Raw genomic sequence first — 21853 nt, forward strand, 5'->3', positions numbered from 1 at the left:
TGGGAACTGCAGGCATAGCTACAAGGAGGTGGCCAATCTCTCAAAGAACATAGCTTATAAAATAAAACTTATTTAATTAGTTACTATAATCAAAACCCCAAGTGTATTCATAAACTAAAATATATTATGCAATAATACCCAGGTGGTAGCTAATGAAACAATAGCAACTATATGGTTTGCCTCAGCATGTGATAAATTGTGAGGGCAAATTGATACCATTATTTTAATAAAAGAAAATGATAGTTGTATATATTTATATATGAGATCTGATGATTTATGACTGGGAATGAAACCTTTCAATATAGATTAGCAAATGAATATTTATAGGAACAATAGTAAGTTCTCAATTCCTAATTTCCATAAAATCCTACAGATTTTGCAACATATATAATGACTCTATTTGCTGTCAGAGTAAATTTCAATTTAGAATGACAGTAACCTTTAGCTCCTGGTAAAAAATACTGTCTTTAAGTTCGGAAGGGTCTGGAAAGGTTAGTTCACACAACGAAGGTTATGGTGGTCTTAAAACTAGGATTGGTACATTTACGAATTAGTCCATATTAAAAAAAAAATAGTCCATATTATCTCCAGTAATGAAAACTATAACATAAATATCTATACAAATTGAAAGGTGAGTAGTTTGATAAAGATGGCATGAAATTGTTCAAATTAGACCAAAATTTATAGTTCAGATAAACAAAAAATATTTTTTCTGGGTACTAGAAGCCCTACTTCAAAAGATATGAGGTTAGGGGCGCCTGGGTGGCTCAGTCGGTGAAGCGTCCGACTTCAGCTGGGGTCACGATCTCGCAGTCCCTGATTTCGAGCCCCGCGTCAGGCTCTGGGCTGATGGCTCAGAGCCTGGAGCCTGTTTCGATTCTGTGTCTCCCTCTGTCTCTGCCCCTCCCCCATTCATGCTCCGTCTCTCTCTGTCTCAAAAATAAATAAACATTAAAAAAAAAAAATTAAAGGGGCGCCTGGGTGGCTCAGTCGGTTAAGCGGCCGACTTCGGCTCAGGTCATGATCTCGCAGTCCGTGAGTTTGAGCCCCGCGTCGGGCTCTGTGCTGACAGCTCGGAGCCTGGAGCCTGTTTCAGATTCTGTGTCTCCCTCTCTCTGACCCTCCCCTGTTCATGCTCAAAAATAAATAAAACGTTAAAAAACCTTTTTTTTTAAAAAATTAAAAAAAATATGAGGTGATTATCTAAAGAGGATGAAAGAAAGATTTATATTAAAAAGGATATTATGAATCAGTGGATTATTCAACTGAATGTGTTTTATAATTAACTGTCCAAATTGTGGATTAGCTAGGTCCAAATATAATCAGCTATATACATGTCAAAAGTTATTGCTGAAAAATTAAGCAATTATGAGAAACTATATAATGAATGGCAAATTGAGTTAAGGAAGATATTGTTTATGTAGTGGCTTGAAAATTTTGTATAGATATAATAAAAATATAGTAAAAACTAACACTGTAATAGTACAGTGTAAATTGTGAGATCTATCTGGACTCAATTCTGAAATATCAGAGTTAGTTTCTTCATAATAACCTTTGGCTGTCATTTATCCTGAATGATTTCATTTTACTAGTTAAAAGAAAAGCTTAAAAGACATTCATCTCTTCATGTTTGAAATTCTTAGCTTTTGAACTAAAATTTACAGATGAATAAAACATGCTTCTTCCCTTCCCTTTGTATGTGGCATTGTGACAAACATCTTTTTAATGACTTGTATTATTCTATGAGATAAGCTGTGTCTTGAATTTTTAAATTTTCACCTACCTGTTCTATATACTGTAGTAGCATGCTAGGGGTATCCTCTATGTCTTAAAAACTTTTGTTCTTTTTTCTACTTGATTGAAAAAATAATTCAGATGATGGGAATAGTTTTATTATAAAATACTGATTTCCATCAAAGCCACAGTCAAACTTGAAACCATTTTATTCCCATTTTCATCTACTTATCACATACCTATACTGATTTTTTCATTCTTCTTTGAAAAATGTAGAAAAAAATTACAGTATAAATGCATTTTAACATGAGCAAGTGTATTAATATTTTTTTCTTAAGGTGACTTAGATGGGATGGCCAGCAATGCTGGTTTCCTGGGCACTATCCTGGTATTCGAGTTAAAAACCCCTAGTCCTGGGAAAACCAGGACGGTTGGCCAACTTAAGCCTAGGCTGTTTAAAGGAATTGATTTATATATGAATAAAAAAATCACACGCATACAAGGTAAGTAAAAAATAGTTAAAAAATAAATGGAAGCATCTTACCTATATCATTTCTATCATAAGCCGGTTAAGGATTTGAAAATCATGAATGAAGTTAGGAGCAAAAGTCAGTTATACATTGAAAAAATTGTTTAACACTTCCCATTCCCATGCTAGAGAGATACAGTTGTAAGCATAAAGTATGTCATCAGTTCTTTTTCCCATCCTTTTCTGCTTCCTGTGTGTCTTTCTAGGTTTCTTTGATTTCCCTCGTTGGTGTGATATTTTGGTGAAAAGCAGCTGACTCACATCCCATCCAAATCCCCAGTGTCCTCCAGATCCTTCATGAATTTGGCATTCAGCCTCTCCTTGCCAATTACTTCCTTTCCCCCCAATTCCCACATGTCTCCCTCCTAAGCCATCTGCTCCTCCTCCCTTCCTCCGATTAGTGCTTTCCTCTGGTCTTCCGATTTCTTTTATTGTTCAGTGTCTGTTGCTTCCTTTTCCCCCTCTCCTCCCCTGGAGGAAATCAGCACACTTAATGCAGCTGATGTCATAGAGCCCCTTTTCCCTGAGAAGTTGAAGTTGTGTTCCTGCAAAATAAATATGTAGTTCTGTTTTATGAAGGTCAGAGGAAACTGCGTAGTCACCCAGAATTTATTTTCCTGTCCATCTTATGTAGCAAGTCATACATATTTCGTATTTTATATTCTTTAACAAAAAAAGTTTTTTCGTGATTTAATTCCAAGTTAAATCAATATAAGTCTATAATATGAAGCATGGGACTGAAGAAATCGGTTAAAAAATAAGTTTATGGGGTGCCTGGGTGACTCAGTCGGTTAAATGTCGGACTTCGGCTCAGGACATGATCACTCAGTTCGTGAGTTCGAGCCCGCGTTGGGCTCTATGCTGACAGCTTGGAGCCTGGAGCCTGCTTCGGATTCTGTGTGTGTGTGTGTGTGTGTGTGTGTGTGTGTGTGTGTGTGTGTCTCTGCCCCTCCCTCCCTCCCTCTCTCTCTCTCTCTCTCTTTCAAAAATAAACATTAAAAAAATTTTAAGAATAATAAAAATAAGAAATTTATGTACTATGCTACTGTGTTAATTTTCACATTTAATAATTGAAACAAAGTGGATTAGTGGAATAAAACATAGTCTTAGGTATCATAAGACCATATAACTTCAGGTTTCAACACTTATTAAATGCATGATCTTATGGACATTTGATCTCTATAAATGTCATTGTTTCCACTGGTGAAATGAATTGTCTAATAATACTTATGTTGGTTCAGTGGTGTTATTGTAGGAATTCAGTGAGAAAATACATGTTAAATATCATTATAAATGGTCACCATTTACACTCTATATACACTCTATATTCATGTATTAGTCATGGATGTTCTGGTTATTACTGTTGTTGGTATACTTGCCTGAACTCTGGATATATTTAGTCATCAAAAACTGTAGAAAAGCAAAATCAGGAACAGTTTGTGCCATAGCAATTTTAGCTTTTCTGAATGAACAAATATATACATATGAGAAAAGAGATCTGACATTTATGTCTCATCTAAATTTCTGTGTATATCCAAATCACGACTGTGGGAAAATTTCCATTTTCTACAGAATCACCAAGAGTATTAAGTTTAGGTGAATATTATGAGTAAAGTATTTAGACTAATACTGATATTAAAAAACAATTTTGAGTCCTCTGTACATCTTTATCGTGAAATGCAATGATCAACAGGGGATTCCACAAAAGAATTTAAGCCCTATTGCCCTAAGGCATTCACTACGTGTAACAAATTGACTTTTCTCCCATGCATCCAGTTATGTATAGTTCTTAGGGGAATTGAGAAATGCTGTGATTCAGATGAGGTACGCTGGTTGAGAACGGCTGGTTTATCTTCACATGGATTGTCCTGATCTTTCCAAAACTTGTAATTCTATTTAAATAATTTTACACATACTCCTGTTTGGACACTGAAACTGGAAAAAAGAAAGCCAAGCATTTCAGACCCACTTGGGAGGTCTAAGTACTCTTATGAAAGAATTGTACTAAACTAAGATATTCTCAGTTCTAGCATTCAAATTAGTTTAGATGACAGTATAATTATAAACATAATTCTGGTAAGTATTTGGTTGTTGCTCTAGTTTTTCATTATTTATGTGTTAGAGGTGCATTTACAAACTCGGATGCCAAGAGTTTGAAGGAACAGATTATGAGAGTCTTTGCATATGCTATTCCTACTGCTTGGAAATGTTCTGACCCCTATACCCTCTTTGTCTAACTCACTCATTGTTCAGGTTCCAATTTAAAGCAACTTCTATAGAGGAGTCTTCTGTAAAATCCCACTGTGCACATCCACACTAGATTTATCTCCCTGTTATCTGTGCCTTTCTGTTTTATTATTTTTTCTAATCTATTGGAAATCTTTGTTTATGAATTACTCCTCTAATATACATAACATACTTGAGTACCAGCTGTAATCCCTGGGTCTGTCTTCAGGTTGGCAGCTCCATATATATTTCTCTAGAAATTGTTAAGTGAATGAAATGTACATCAGAGTACTGTTTTCTAGCATACCTAGAACTGAAAAGTTGCTAATTTGAACATACTTGATTTTATTTTCCTATATTTTTTATATTGGTGTTCTTATTCCTCTATAAAACGGAAAGGACGTATCATCCACACCATTTTTTTCCTCTAAAGCATGGATTCCAGTAGCTTCACAGTAAGTGAAGGAAGAGATACTCTACAAGTTAATTATGTGAGTAAAGATACCTCTATAAGTGTGACTTACAGATACAGAATCTTCCAGATGGAGCTGACTTGAGAGACTGTAAATAGGCAAACCCCTTTACTTTTAAGAAGAAGCCAGGGGAGCCAGGGGATTTGATTTGCCCCGAGTCACTTAATGAATCTGTGTTTTGAGTCAGAAGTAAGAGCCAGACCTTTCAAACCAGACTTTTTCCTGTTCTGATTTTTCCCAGGATAGACTAAACCTGATCAATTCTTCTAAATCATCACTTAAATTTGACTAAGACAAATCCTAACAAAAAAAAAATCCATAGGTAAAGAAAGTATTTTGCTAGATTCATTTCATATAATTTTGCCACTTGTTTTGTGTCCCAAATTCAAAATTTCCTATCTTGATAAGTATAGAAAGTAGTATTCTCAATATATAGAGTTTAACAACATCCTCTTCTTATTTATCCACTGGGTACAAACATGGCCTGTGTCAGTTTGATTATAATTCTGCCCATGTTTTAGCTTTATTAAGTATATTATTAAGAACATATCCAAGTTCATCTTAAGTTAGCTTTATCAAATGTGTTATGAAGAATGTATCCAAGTTCATCTTAGGTGATTGACTCTCAGAGGTTGCCTCAGATCTCATTCAAAAAATAAAAAATGGCAACAATTTAAATAGTAAGTGAAGCCTAATGTATGGCCATCTTAGGAAGGTCTTTTAGTTCTGAAGCTCCTTTCTGAAGCTGTACTAACAACTAGACCTTGGTCAAAGTCCTTTAACTGTTGACAGTATTAAGATAATAATATCTTCCCTGATTATTTATTAGGATTATTATGAGAATCAAACCAGAGTAATGAGAACGTTTTGCAAACTATCAATGACAGCCTTGTTGTAAGGTGTTATTTTAAGTACTTCTGTCTTGATTTTCAGTTAATGTTCATTCTGCATTGGTATTTATAACTTGGAGAGGTAAGAGACTTAACAATTTTTAAATTAGGAATGGAAAAGAATGCTTTTGAATTAAATATTTAATGGATGGAACCAAGAAAAACCAATAAAAAACGCTGGTTAAACTGTGGTATACCCCGTTTTGATCAGTTTTAAGTGTATAGCAAATATATGAATCTCCTTCTCTTTGGCATCTACCTTTAAGGGGTCTACAATTTATAGTGCGCTTGCCCATTTTTGTCTGGATCCCTTGAGACACCTAGTTGTAATTCCTAATAAATTCTTCATACAGGGGTGCCTGTGTGGCTCAGTTGCTTAAGGATCCAACTTCAGCTCAGGTCATGATTTCAGGGCTTGTGAGTTCAAGCCCCACATCGGGCTTTGTGCTGACAGCTCAGAGCCTGGAGCCTGTTTCCAATTCTGTATCTCCCTCTCTCTCTGCCCTTCTCCCACTTGTACTCTGTCTCTCTCTTTCAAAAATAAATAAACATTAAAAAAAATTCCTCATATGTATGTGTAAACTCATTCCAGTACTACAGAGAAGGTACAAGTAGGTTAAGATGCAGAGATAATGTAGCAGAGGCTAAAGATTGCCAGTCAATGTGTTTCCTACGTCAACAAATAGTCTTTGGTTCAGGAAACAGGAAATAATATACTATAAAATTTTCAGGTTTCCTCTAAGTAATGTAATGAACGTCCCTATGAGTACAAATCCTAACATATGTGAAAAATCAGAATAGTCTTGAACAATTTTGTCATTGTACAACGTTGATGTTTTATCCTGTTTTTTGTTGCATGCTGTTTGTCAGAACTCTTTTAAACCTCCTGAGATGGTTCTGGCCTTCCGATTTTTTTTTTTCCAAACAGACTTCCTTAAAAAGAGTTTAGAATATTTTTCCAAAATCTAATCCCACCCAAATGTTAGTTTTAGCCAAAGCAACATTAGAAGACATAGAGGAGTACCTAGCAGATCTGCCCAAGCCTCCTTCCATATGGAATTCTGCCAACTCCTGAAATTCACTGGGCTGAAACCTAATGTGGATGTATGCCGCTGATTAGCATCCATGATACTTCAGTCGGAGTAGACCTTCCAAAAAGAAGTGCCTCAGAAATGTCAATAATCGGCTAAAAAAAGTTGTACCCCATAATTCAAAGTAATTATCAATACAGTATATTAACCAGAAGTATTATAACCCTACAAAATGAATACACATGGTCAGATGACAAAGCCGATAATAAGAATTTCCGATTAGTTTGGTATACTAATAGAGAAAGCAGACTTACAAACGTTGCTTCCCCCTCCCTCACCCTTTTGTTCCCCTTATAATACATGCTCACTCAAGCAGCTGTGTTTCTTCATTTTCTGAGACTTTGATATATTTGATCAGGCCATTATATTCCTCCAAATAGCCAAAGACTAGTGAAATTTTACTACTGTCTGGGAGCACTTTGTTTAATTATGAGTTAAAGTCATTAGCCAAATTAAAGGTATAATCTGTGGTTTCAAGGATGGTGCTCTAACCAGTTTATTTCATTTTTGATGTTCTGTTAAGCACAGATGAAATGCTTCTCTAAAAATACAGTTTTAAAATTTATCTTAAGGCATTGCTTACAGATCTTACCTGTAATTTGGAAAACATTTAAATCATAACAGAATACTTTCTGGTAAATTCTGTATTTTAAAAAAAAGTTGACTTTTCTAATTGCTCGTAAATTTTGTGCTTGCTTACGATGACCAAGCCTTCACTTGTTTTCTGTTTACCATAGGCAGGATGAATTGTAATCTTAGAAGCAAAGTAGTAGATTCAGAAGTGCACTTGATTGTACAAGGCATTCTTTCCTTAAAACATGGTCCAAGATGCAGAAATCAAAGACATTATGTTAAGCCTTTAAGTTTTAAATTATTTTTAATCTGACCACTTTAAAGGGGGTTGGGATTTCTTTTTCATTATTTGTAATTGGCTAAGATTGACTTTATTTCTCAATCTTGTCCATATTATCACTTTTATTTAAAGACATTCTCTCAAAAAATAATCCCAGATTTTATGCTGAGGCTGATTTCTAAACTAATGCTGATTTTGCATTTCTTTTGTTTAAAGGATAGTTGCTTTAAAAGTACCAACATTCTATTGGTAACATCTGACTACTTCAATTTTTATCTCCTTAAACTCAAAGAATTTGATAATATGATAAATAGTACACTTGTAAAATAATCTGGTGTGCATTAACAAAATTACTAACAGATGGCATAGGGTTTTCTCTTCTTAAATCTTATAAATGTAGGTGATCACGAAGCTTTAAAGGCTGGTCACAGTAGACAGAGGCTCATATTTAAGTCACCTTTAAGAGCATCATCTTGTATGGGAAAATTTCAAGAGCAGTTGATCTCAATATGTATAAAACTGGTTGAAAATAATGGAAAATTGTCTCCTTGAGTGGATAATGTGTAATTTGCTCAGGAATCCATTATTTCATGTTTCCTTGTCTTCTAACATTCACAGTGTCACTCTTCTTTCACCAAGACATTATTACATCACTATAGTGCCCCATGCATCATGCTTATAAAAGATCATGTCAGGTTTCCCCATCTTTATTAGGGAAGCTTATAAACATTCTGTTTAAATTATAAACATTCCATGATATGAACTGCATGTTTATATGGAAAAAGAAGAACCATTCCTCTGTATAGAAACTAATATAAAATATTTACCTAACTCCACTTTACTTGCAAAGAACACATGCATATGTCAAGTGTAAACATGCACATTTTTCCACTGGCAGCTAGACGGATTAATGGCAATTAGGTTGGATATCCAGATCAGTCAGGCTTAAATATGGAGATGGGAAGGAGGTCTATCAAGCTAGCACTCTCAGGGAGGTCCACCAATAGCACCTATTTCTTTGCCATGCCCTTGAGTCTTGGGATATATACATTTGTAGGATATTGCTAATTTGTGGTTTGTGGTGTGGGATGTAAAGAAAATATGAGTTCCTGCTTTTGTTCAAAAGGAAGAACTCTATATAAGCTTTATCTTGGGTCTGCAGAAAATGAGCTCCAATGCACTTGCAAAACTGGAGCGTGTTTCTGGTATTCTCAGTGCCTTGGGTCTCTCATCCCCAAATGGGAAAATATACTTCCCCTTGTAAGACTTGTAAAAACGAAAGATGATGGATGTGACAGTGTCATGTATGTAGCACATGTTGACATATTCTGATTTTCATTAAATACAACAATAATAATCCAGATTGCTGTTTAAATACATTGGTACACTTACGAAGTGTACCATAGATTCCCTGATACAGTTTTCAAGTGTTTTTGGAGAAAACCATCAAGGGCATTTTACACTTAGGACTTAATTTTTTCAGGTGTTAGGTTTTTGTGGTTAAGTCCTTTCAAACTGTTGGATCATCAGAGAATTTAAATTTATTTATTACCTTGATATTAAGACATCAGAATTTGAATTTGTTCTCTGCAAGGCAATGTAAAATGATGTGCTTCTAACATAAATTCTAAAATACCAAGCCTTTTTCTGAAGAAGTGATGAATAAAATCAAGGAATTCTATGTATCTGATTTCTTAGATCTTGAAAAATCTGGTATTTTGTCTTCTATGTAGGTGTTGAGCTATCTGCTAACATATGATAAGCTCTTTGCCATTATAGAATTTATATTCCATGTGGAAGAGAGGCAAGAACATGGGATAAAGTTTGTTTGTTTGTTTAATTGACTTTATCTTGTTCCTTGATCTTCCCACTGATTGACATCCTTTCTATAAGCACCTTTCCCAACAGTTAATCCTGGAATTTTCTACTTAGGTTTTTATGGATGCAACCTAGGATTTCCAAAAATCTGAATTTCAACTCAAAGTTCAAACAAGACTTGTAGACTTAGGGTCAGGAGCACTTCAAAACACTGAGATTGCTAACACTGTTAGTACTTTCTGCCCTAGATTTTCTGTTCGGTAAGCTTTTGTCTTGGACAGGGAACTGAACCTTTAATATCCAAGAAAGATTGTCCTAAACAGTCCAAATGATTTTTGAAATACTTTTCAGATACACCATTTCCTCTTTAATTTCTTTTTCACAGATAACTATAGAAATATAAGGGGTCAGGATACATTTGTTTTTATTTCTTTTGTTGTCCATGAGTGAATCATTAGTTCTCAGGAAATAGTGAGAAATGTGTGTGGGTAGTTCTGAAGCTTAATGTAGACCATCAAAGATAGTTCCTTTAAAGCTCTAGCCTCAAACCATTTTTCCTCAGGATTTTATCGTCTTCCTCACATGTGTAAATTACCCTATTTGCTTTCTTAGTAGTACTTAGATATATTTTCATTTGTTTTAACATGAGTAGTGTGGGGGAGAAGAGGGTTATTATTTCTATCTTATCACGTGTCCCTTATGAAAGGAGGCACACATTTGCCAAATAATGTAGCTAGGTTCTGGCATAGTCTTGTGATCAATAAAAAAGAATGAAGCACTGGCCATATGGCTATTGAATCTCTGACTCTGGTCTGATGAGCCCTGACTTCTGATTAATCAATTAAGCTTGTCTTTTGCAAGTCTTCTCTTGCTCTCCTTTAACTCCTTGGGATTAAAATACCACAGAATGGGAATGGGTGTTTACTTCGATTTGTATCTACTTTTAGGGATGTTCATACTTGTAGAGATCCTTAATAAATAGTATTAAATGCTTATATTACTTTTAATTTTTTTCAAATTACAAGTGTTTCCATAAAGTAATTCTCCTTAGTTAATTTCCATAAAGTCATTCTGAATTTCTGAATCAGAGAATCCCTTGCATACTCAACATTGATTTGATTTTTTTTCTGCCATTGTTATGTATCTTCTTCAGAATATAAGTGAATTTAAATTTCAAGAGTAACCATATTATACGGTCTCTGGAAAAGGCATTATCTTAGCAAGGCATTTGGTGGTGAGGGCAATTCTCACACTGAACCAAAACTATAGAGAAGAACTAAGCATAAGAACTTATGGCGACACAAATGGATTTACTGTTTGAAAAGTATTTTCAGCTGGTGCACTTGTAACTCGAAAGAGCCAAGTGTTTGAAAATGAGCTTTTTCTTCCCTCAAATACTGTGAGCATTTGTCATCTTTATTTCCAGAGTATGGTCATAATTCCTCCATAGATTTTTATTTCAGGCTCTCCTAACAGCGACTGTATGTAAATTCAGAATTATAGCCAGATGGTTGGACAAGGTGATAAAAAGCAAACCTGGTTTTGTAGAAAAGTGAAAATTGCCCATAAGATTGTGTTTTTACCTTTAAAACAGCAGGGCATTGTTTCATGAGAACTGTGAAGGAACTAATACATTAACTTTAACAGCTGTGAGCTAAATTAATTTTTCATATGCATACAGAATACTACCGTGTAACACCTATAATTTTCATGGCGGTAAAAATCAATCAACTTTCTTACTTTTAGCAGATAGCTAGAAAAGTCTATTCTCTCCCAAAACCACTCTTTATATTATCTCCTTGCTACAGGACTGACTTTTGGGTTCTGATCTTAATAACTGGGGAAGCAGACACCTGGGGAATCAGCTAAAAGCCTTCGCTGTTTATCTGCTCTCCATCTCACCAGCACTAAGCACTTGTCTGCCCCTGATTTGAAATACAATAAATTCAAGGGGGCCTTCTCGGTTGATTGCTTTAGGCTACATAACGGTGACTGGCTCAAGAAAATGGGCCTCGAACAGAAAATGCCAAACCCAGGTCTTCACGTTGACTTTGAGCCACGGTTGAGAGAAATAGGTGCGTTTTAAGGAGACTGTGTTTCTTTTCTGTTATCCCTTGTTAAAATGAGGATTCACAGAAAGGTCCTCTGGTGATATAAACTAGATAGACAGAAAGGTCACAATTTATACCTTCACAGAGAAAATCGTCCTCTCCCTGGGACTTAACTGTGTCGCTCTGTAGGATGGTTCCCACTTGCCTGCAATTAACGATACGGCTCTTCCTGAGCTAGTCTATAATCAGATTATCATAGGTGTGCTTCTGCGGCAGCACACCGCCAACTACCGATTTGTAAGTTGCCGTGAGGGAGAAATGAAACGTTCAGTAGGAGAACTGCAAATAACAGAGAGATGCAGCTGCCATAGTCCTAGGCAGTGATTCTCTCAGGCCTGTGTTCTCAGCTGGCAGCTCCCCAAGCTGGGTGGAGCCACGTGTTCCCACTGGGATAATTGCTTTTTCTGCAGGAGTCTCTTGTTGCCTCCCTCTGACGACCCAGTGTGTTTAAACTCCTGGCCGAAATCATGTGGGTTTTTCAATGGTGTTGTGAAGTGTACCAGCAAACAAATGAAATTGGATCATGTTCTCTTCTATGCATGTAGCCTAAGCAAATATGGGACACCAGTAGAGAGATCCTAATTGCCTATTTTTTTCCCTCTCTCTTCTCCTGAGAGAACAGTTGAAAGACCCACAAGTTATGGTTTTCCCCTTGGCATGCTGTCCCTTTTAATGTCAGCAAGAAAAAGGCAAAGTGTCATTTGATTGCTTTCGGTTTGTCATTTTCATATTTTTTGCTAATGAATATGTACTCACCCAGGCATCTTTTTGTTATGTAAGAGTTTTTTTTGGTGCAAATCCCATGGACATTATTTATAATTTGAGTAGGCTGTAGGACAGGAAATGGGCTTGGCATAAGAATGGATGAGTCAATGGCTTAGTAATATCCAGGTGAAAACTTTTTACCATGTGATTAAAATCTGACCGAATTAATTTTTAAAATAATCTCCAGTAAAAAAAAACACAACATTGTAAATACTACTCTATAATCTGTTTGTCACAGTTTAAAACTCAGTTTCCCAGTTTCTGGGGTACAGCCGCTCTGTGTCACGAGTCCATGCTGAACTGGTAATGAGTACATGGTAGCTTTACCTAACAACTTTTGCATGTGCATCATGAAAGCAGGTCACATCTAATCAAGAGACTTGTGTGGGAAATATTTAGAACAGTGCATTTTTTCCCTTCCTTCTCCTCCTTCTCTTTCTTTCCTTCTCTCTCTGTCTCTCTCTGTCTCTGTCTCTCTCTCTCTGTCTCTCTGTCTCTCTGTCTCTCTCTCAGGTCTCTGTGAACCAAAATGATAAAGGAATAGGGAGAGTTGAACATTTTGCAGAAAATGATTGACAGATAGTAGCCTTTAGGAAACGTGGGAGTATATAAACTTTGTTACCCAGGAAGTAGTGTGATTTGGCTGACCCTGGTTTGTTGTTTATATATTTATTTAAAATAAAACTTATGTTTGGGACTTGACTATGAAACCATGTTGTCATGAATACATGATATTTTAAAAAGCTTTATTTTTTGCACGACAGGAGTAGTAGAAATAAATAGAATAAACAAATGTTTTCTTGAAATGTATTCATATACTTAAGAAAGGTGTTTATGGTGACTAGAGAAATAGAAATTGTTTTATATCAGTGATTGTTGATAGTGGAAATTGATCAGAAATTTAAATTTGTATCTGATTACCAACTATGTTAAAATTTAGGTTCCAAAGAGTGAAACAAGAACACAATTATTAATGCGTATATTGAGAAATATAAAGTACCTCTATATGATGTTAAAGCATAATTAATAAAAGCATGAAATTATTTCATTCTAAACATGGCTTTTTTTCCCCTAACTGTTCTTACTGAACTACTTACCTGGAGGTGTAAGAAATATCACCAAATGAGAAATACTGCTAATTTCTTTGTTATTGTGTAAAGTCTGAATTATGTGAATTATCTTTTACTCGTAATTTTTTAGATTGCTATGAGACATGTAGTTTATCCAATCCTTTGTCCATCATTCATGTATATAACCCCACTACCACCAGTCTTTTTTTTTTTTTTTTGCTTAATTTAGAATGCAATAAAGCAAGGTTGTTTTTGAAAGATGCTATTGTAGTGTGTTAGAAAACATGGATGCTTTAATCTGTAGCGTTTACATTCAGGATCGATACCACTTTTGCAGCCAGATTGGAAAGTAGTGGGTATTCCTTTTTCTCCCTGCTCAAGTCAGATATCTTTTTTCGTTTATTTTTGTTGTCGTTGTTGAATTAATGCTAAATTTGAAAAAAAAAATTAAATAAATAAAAGCTGTTATTGTGACTCTTCTCTTCTCTACATGTCTCTGTTGAAAGGAGTCCTTAGGGACCATCCAAAACTGCCCTGCAGTGTATTTCACCAAGGAGAATGTCTGGGGGCGATGACTGGCCATCTGGGGTACCTGCATCTCATTGTCATTAAGAAGTCTTAAGCCCATGCAAAGTACTTCTCCTCTAGTTCACAACAGCTTGATATCTATTCTGTGGGTCAAAGATCCAGGCAGAATTGACAACATTACTAAGAAGAGATATTCTGCCCAAAGAGAGTTAGTAATACATTGTTTAAGGATGATATATACTAGACTATAATTCAAAACCTCTCCTCTCATTTACTTTGCAAAAATAGTATCACAACAGTGGCAAAGAATCAAATTTTTCAAAAAAAAATATTTCCAAACCCAGGTTATTATTTCACTCATGTTAACCCTGTTTATCAAGCCTTTACTACTGTAAATGAATATTTCCAAGCCTTTAAATCTTTCTGAAATTTGTAAACATTCATACTGCACAATATCTCATTGGTATAATGACAACTGTGTATGTCTTATGTGTATTATTTAAACATATTTCTCATTTAGCATTCTAAATCATTATTCTTGTAATCCACTATTATGATGTATTTTGAAAATAGTATTTCTAGTAAGGAACACAGATTTTAAATGCAAAATCCATTAAAGGAAATGAGATAAATTATATGACAGTTTGGTGGTTAGCAATTTGAAATCATCTTTGAAGCCCTTAATATAATTAGTGGTTTCATTTTGGGTCTGCTGACTTCAAGTCACATTAAGTTAATATAATTAAAAGCAGAAAAGATTTCATGTAGCCAAACTAGTTAATTAGCCCCAGTTGGTTTAGTATGTTAACCTAGAGGTGTATGGCTAACGTTGTGGGGTGATGCCTGAAAAAAAAAATTCCTCTGTAACAGATACTGCAAATCATCTGACTTGCTTTAGGGTGGAAAATGAAGACATACCAAGGAGTTCATTTTAAGTTCATCTTTATGTCTGATTTTAAGTACTGATTGCAGGGTAAGCTGTATACTTCATTGAATAACCAGTCAAAAGGCTTAATTTACCTTTTTAAAGAAAACATGCTTCAATGTGTACAAAAATAATCAGATTTTCTTTTTGTATTCTGGAAATAAGAAGTCTTATTGAAGTTCTGATTCTGATCTTTTCATGCTTACCAGGAATATAAAATGATTCTTTTTTTGGTTAAAAAGGTAGACCTTACACCTTATACCTGACTTGTCTATACTATGTCAGTATTTGGTAAACAGTCTAGTAAAGATGAAAACATTCCAGAAAGAGATTTTCAACAGCTTCGAAGAAATCTTTAAGTAGTAGGAGAGAAAGCTTTTTATACCCCTAAGGAAAATGACCATGTATTATTTCTTTAGGGAAAATGCTAGTTTATAAGAATCAAATGATACATTGATATCAAATACATTGATATATATCAAATACATTGATGTGTCCTTTACCTTAATGTCTCTGAAACATTTAAAAAAAACCATCTGAGGCTATTCTGAAGAAAACTATAAAGTGTGAAGATATTTAAAACTTTAAAATTCCTTACCACTTTCTTCTTTTTCTTCCTCCTCTGTCTCCTTCCCAAAAGGCAGGCAAGTCCACTGGGACTTTTGTTTTGTTTTGCTTTTATCAGGTATGTAGATAGCTGAGGCCCCCTTTTAAGCACTGTCTAGAGCTTATGGAAATGTGGGTTTCTAATGTGGTTACCACTGTGGTCTGGTAAGGTATATGGTAATGAGGAAGTAGGACCTCTGCCTTAGATTTTTGACATAGGCTGGATGCCAGCATATTGTCTGAAGGCTTAACACGTTCAGCCTCTGCACCACCGGATTATGTTAACTGAAGAAGTGTTTCAGCAGTGCAGTGTGTAACTTTGTGTCTGTTCATTATACAAACTCCTTTTTGATAGGTTTACAATTTGCCTGTCAGATCCAGTTGCTGGAAGAGACCTGCCAAGAAATATTTCTTAGCTCATTCTAAATATGGCTGTTTTCATATTTATAGTGTTCTGTGTGTGTTAGACATATTTTTCCTTTCTGTGTAGAGAGGAAATGTCAATTTTTGGTTTGCAAAGGGGCACTAAGATTTAGAACGTATAAAGCCACTCGTTACAATCAATATCATTGTATGACTCAACATAAAATGGTGATTGTTAAAAGAGGTACTGTACTGCTTGAGAGCTGGTGTGTTATATTTGATCAGTTATTGTACTATGTTTTTTTCTGTTCTTCTGTTTATTGAATAAAACAGGCCACCATGTCGTCTACAGTTGTGACCATTGAGAATAAAAGGATGGCTTTTGCTTAGCTCTGTTTCAATTCAGCCGTTGACATAATGCCAAAATCAATTTGAATTTGTAGAAATAGAGGACTACCGTTTTCATCATTATTATTATTATTTTTTATTTCTCTGTTTGCTGCATTTTGTTGTTTCTTCCTTCCCTTTTGTCGGTTTGCATCTCTCACATCTCTAAGGATGTAAGTTTCTTCAAGGTTTCTTGAGGCTTGTTTAGTTTCCCATTTAGGTTGTAATGTCTGTTTTGGGACCCTTAACCATTATTGTCGGTGAGTATAGAAAGGAATGTAGTATTTCATAATGAAATTATCTTACTAATAAGGTAGAAGGTGTGAGGGGGTATTTATACTAATCTCAGAAGTCACAGCAATGATTTCCCGAATAGAAAACGCATTTTTTTAATGTTTTCTTTCTTTTCTATTTATTTTCTTTGAGAGAGAGCATGAGTGAAGGAGGGGAAGAGAGAGGGACACACATACAGAATCTGAAGCAGGCTCTAGGCTCCAAGCTGTCAGCACAGAGCCCAATGTGGGGATTGAATTCATGAACTGCAAGATCATGACCTAATCTGAAGTTGGACACTTAACGGACTGAGCCACCTAGGTGCCCCTAGAATAAACACTTACTATTTTGTCTAATTTTAACTACCCCTCCCTCCTGTCATTTTAATCCAGCATTTACCTTTAGGCCAGAGCCAAGCCTTTAGAACAAAATTTCTCAGCATCAGCACTACTGACATCTTGGCTGTGATACGTCCTTATTTGTGGAGGACTCCTCTGTGCCTTGTAGGAGACTTTACCCTCTAGGGGTAACAGCACCACCTTTCCCCTGTCTCAGTCGTGACAACCACAAATATCTTCAGACATGCCCACATATTTCCTGGGAGAAGGTAGGTGACTGCCCTTATAAAGAATCACTGGTTTGGAGGAAATAAGAAAGGCATGATTGACCAGAGAATTTCTTGCTTCTAAGGCTTTGCTATGTTGATGCGAACAAACATTTTTCTGACAAAAGCAATGGAAGATGTGTCACTAATTAATTTTAATAAAAAGCTTCTGGATGTAGTCTTACAAGGGAAGATTCATTTTGATTAGACAAATCTCTGTTTTAATCATTAAATCCCTAAGTATAACACAAAATAATGTGCAAGCATTTTTCTGAGTACTTTATATGATTCATCTCAATATCCTTGGAGATGTATGTTAAGAGTATGCCCAATTTAGGGGCGCCTGGGTGGCTCAGTCGGTTAAGCGTCCGACTTCGGCTCAGGTCACGACTTCGTGGTCTGCGAGTTCGAGCCCCGCGTCAGGCTCTGGGCTGATGGCTCAGAGCCTGGAGCTTGCTTCCGACTCTGTGTCTCCCTCTCTCTCTACCCCTCCCCCGTTCATGCTGTGTCTCTCTCTGTCTCAAAAATAAATAAACGTTAAAAAAAAAATTAAAAAAAAAAAGAGTATGCCCAATTTAGAAATGAAAAACAGGTACAGAGGAGTGATACCTTGCCTGACCTCACATGTACCTAGAGATGGTGATTCCAGTTCCCATGCTCACTTTGCTTTCCTATGTGGATATATCTACTTTTGGTCAATTTGAAAGATCATCTGTGCTTTAGAAATCTTTTTTTTTTTTTTTTTTACGTTTTGCATATATTTTCATTTTGAGTTGGTTCCAACCAGATAGAGTTGGTAAAGAATACCACTGGGAGGTGGGGGGGGGGGGGATGCAATTTAGTTGACTTCATGTAGCCATGGAGGATTAATATCTATGCTGTTATTCAAGAAAAAATATATATATTTCTCATCAAAAAATGAGTTGTGAGGTTCATATTTTATTTTCAGGCCTCAGTTACTTTAGTGTTTTTTGGTACAGAAATTATATATAAATAAACAGATATGATAAATGTATGCTTTTGGTCATAGTATGATTCTAATGAAAAAGCTTCTCAAGACACCTAATTCATTTGAAAACACTTCTTGTAGAAATACATGTCATAGTGGTCCATACTACCAGTAAGTATTTACTTACAAAGGACAGAGAAAATATTTTGTAAAATGCCTGGTGAGGTATTTTGTATTTGAACAGTATATATGGTTTAGCAAAGCAATTTGTAAAATAAAATTTTATAGAACAGGAGCAGTTTTTTCTTTTTATATTTAGTAAAGAAACATAGCCTTGTGTTTCCAAAACATAAGTCTCCTGGTCAATGAATTTAGAAAACTTTTTGAAGATTGAGCCAAGTGTGATAAGCACTTGAATCTTGAACACCACAGACGTTAGGGGTGCCTACCCCCTCCCTGCACAGTCAAAAATCTGTGTGTAACTCTTGATTCCCCAAAAACTTAATTGCTAATAGCCCACTGTTGACCGACGCCTTACAGGTAACATAAACGCACATATTTTGTATGCTATGTGTACTTTATACTGAATTCTTACAATAACATAAGCTAGAGGGGGCGCCTGGGTGGCGCAGTCGGTTAAGCGTCCGACTTCAGCCAGGTCATGATCTCGCGGTCCGTGAGTTCGAGCCCCACGTCGGGCTCTGGGCTGATGGCTCAGAGCCTGGAGCCTGTTTCCTATTCTGTGTCTCCCTCTCTCTCTGCCCCTCCCCCGTTCATGCTCTGTCTCTCTCTGTCCCAAAAATAAATAAACGTTGAAAAAAAAAATAAAAAAAAAAATAACATAAGCTAGAGAAAAAAAATGTTATTAAGAAAATCATAAGGAAGAGAAAATACATTTCTAGTACTATACCATAATTATACCAAAATCTGCATTGAAGTGGACCCACACAGCTCAAACCCATGTCGTTCAAGGTCACGGGTACAGCTAGAGCTATAGGAATGGGATGTGAACAACACATTCTTCATGACTTGATGGCTTTCTTTGAATTTGTAGTTCATCTAAGTTATCGTTTCCTCCCATTTACTGCAAGGTTGGAATTTTTTCCTTGAGAATCTCCTGGCAGTTATGAGAATCTCCTCTCATAACTCATGTTAACTAAATTTCCCTTCTTCTCCATGTATAGGGATTCTTTCAAAATATAACAACGTTGGGCTGCAATATATAATGTTAATTGGTACCCCACATGTGGATTAGCAAGTTGATTTAAAACTCTAAATTCCCAAGTATTTAAGATTTGTAAAAGTAAATTAGTACTATATTATACTGAAACTGTAAAAATGTCTGTACCGTTGAAAATTATTTATACTTTATCATTCTTTGACTTTCATTTTTTTCCACGTTTGAGTGTATTTTAAAATTATCCTTAAAGCCTTATATTTTATTGTACATATAATTCACTGGCTTTTAAAGCAAAAGGAACACTTACAGCATTTTAAGAGTTTACTTCCTCTTATTTTGCTATAATTTTTACTTATTAATGTACAATCCCTTCAGAAATGAACTGACTACCTAAATATGCAGAAACATTTAAGGTTAGATTCTGAGACATAAGAGGCTCAGTATCTTGTCCAAAATTAAAGAACCAGTAAAGGAACATCTAAGGACCACTTATCAGATCATTTAACTTTCCTATCAGGAATAGAATGTGTTACCTTCATTTTTGCAGGAATGATTTTGTTTCCTCAAGGTTTTAGAAATGTTTAGGTGAGGTGTTGCAAAATAAGTACATGACAAAAGGTTACAGTACATCTTAATAGTATGGATCTGAATTTTCTGAACCTCAAGAAATGAAGCTTATTAAATTCAAGTTTATTAAATAGCAATTATAACCGTGCTGTGGGCTGTGTGTTTCCTGTCATTTGTACATCGCATGTAGCCAAAGACATATCTCTTGGGGAATATCTGTTCCAACTTGCTAAGTGACATTGGGCAAGTCACTTTCCTTCCACAATTTTTTTTTTTTTTATTATTTGCTAGATATTGTGACAGGTCCTTGGGGCTATAAAGACAAATTAGATATGCTTCTCTGCCTCAGAGTTCACAGTCAGGGAGGAAATCTGGCGTTTAAATGCAAAATTAAAACATACTGTGATGATGGGCATAGTGCAGGTATACAGGAAAAGAGGTTATACTTTCTGAGCTGCTGGTTCCTTAAGTGAAAAATGAAGTTATTATAACACTTGCCCTTACAGCCTCACAGCAGGGGTATGAGAAAGACCAAATTTAAATGATATATTCACACAAAAGCCACTTTATAAAACATAAAATAGCACTGTGAACCAATAGCCTGCAAGGTTGGGAATACATTTGAATTAAGAATCACACTTTGAGTTCTTCTAAGGAGATAATTGCACATGTGAGAAAAGATATATGCAAAAGAATGCTGATTTAGAAGAGGGAAAATGAATTATCTTAAACATCTATCAGTAGGGGAATAGTTTGGTAAAATATGATAAATCTATATGATGGAATATTATGTGTAAAGGAATCCTGTGCACAATGGAATACTATTTTGTCATTGAAGTTAATGGGGAGGATCTGTATACATGATCTTCAACATTTAAAATGCAAAATATTCTCAACATATTATTGAGTTGGAAATGCATACAGAAGAGCATATACCACGTGATCTTACTTTAATGAAAGTGTGTGTGTAGATGTAGATCTTTATATCTATCTATATCTGTACATCTGTATCTGTATCTAATCTATATCTATCTATTGTGTGTGAGAGAGAGCCAAAAGAAGAATGCATACAAAGTTACGATAGTAGTTAACTCTTGAAAGATTTGTTTGTTTTTGTGTGACATTTATTTCTTTGTATTATTCTGTCTGAAATTTAGGTAAGTATATGTGAAAACAGTATATATTAACACATCTTGTAACTGCTGTAAACCTTTATAGAAATGCTTCATTGAATAACAGGCTAGATTTTGTCTATAAAAGTAGTTTGTATTCAACAAAAATCACCTGAGTGAGGCATTATTCTAGGTATGAGGGACAGAGTCATGAACAATGCAGAGAAAAGTCCCTGTGTGGTTTTTGTAATGGTACCGAGAGAATCATGATTATTGTTTAAAAAAAAAACGACTGAAAAAATATTAAGTTCTAAAGCCACAGAAATTAAAACTGCACTGTTAATATTTGATTTGTCCTAATATATAAAGACTTGGATGCAATGTCTAGTTTGGGTATCTGGATTGAAACTAAGCAATTAAAATACTGCAAAACAGTATGACCCCACCTTTGTAAACTAGTGGTTTCAATAAACTCCAAGTTTATGATTAAAACAAAAAATTATGTTTGAGTAGTCCTTTCCTGCCTTCTGTTTTGTATCTCTTAATCTTTCTCTTTCTCTTTTTCTTTCTTTCTTTTCTTTCTTTCTTTCTTTCTTTCTTTCTTTCTTTCTTTCTTTCTTTCTTTCTTTCTTTTCTCCTTCCTTTTCTTTCTTTCTTTCTTTCTTTCTTTCTTTCTTTCTTTCTTTCTTTCTTTCTTTCTTTCTTTCTTTCTTTCTTTCTTTCCTTCTTCAGTACACTGTACAGAATAACTGTGAGGTTGAGGTTAAAACCTGCATGAAGAAACATTCTAGAAGTTATC

At 35.2% G+C, this 21853-nt stretch overlaps 1 protein-coding gene across 9 annotated transcripts in view; it reads left to right on the plus strand.

The window, feature by feature from the left end:
• Positions 1 to 21853, plus strand: part of ROBO1 (roundabout guidance receptor 1) — a 1149709-nt gene that overhangs the window by 1012861 nt on the left and 114995 nt on the right. The gene's annotated exons all lie outside the window — the stretch shown is intronic.

The sequence above is a fragment of the Puma concolor genome, chromosome C2 (genome assembly GCF_028749965.1).
Source record: "Puma concolor isolate L17-30 chromosome C2, mPumCon1.1.hap2, whole genome shotgun sequence".
In the NCBI taxonomy this organism is placed as follows: Eukaryota; Metazoa; Chordata; class Mammalia; order Carnivora; family Felidae; genus Puma; species Puma concolor.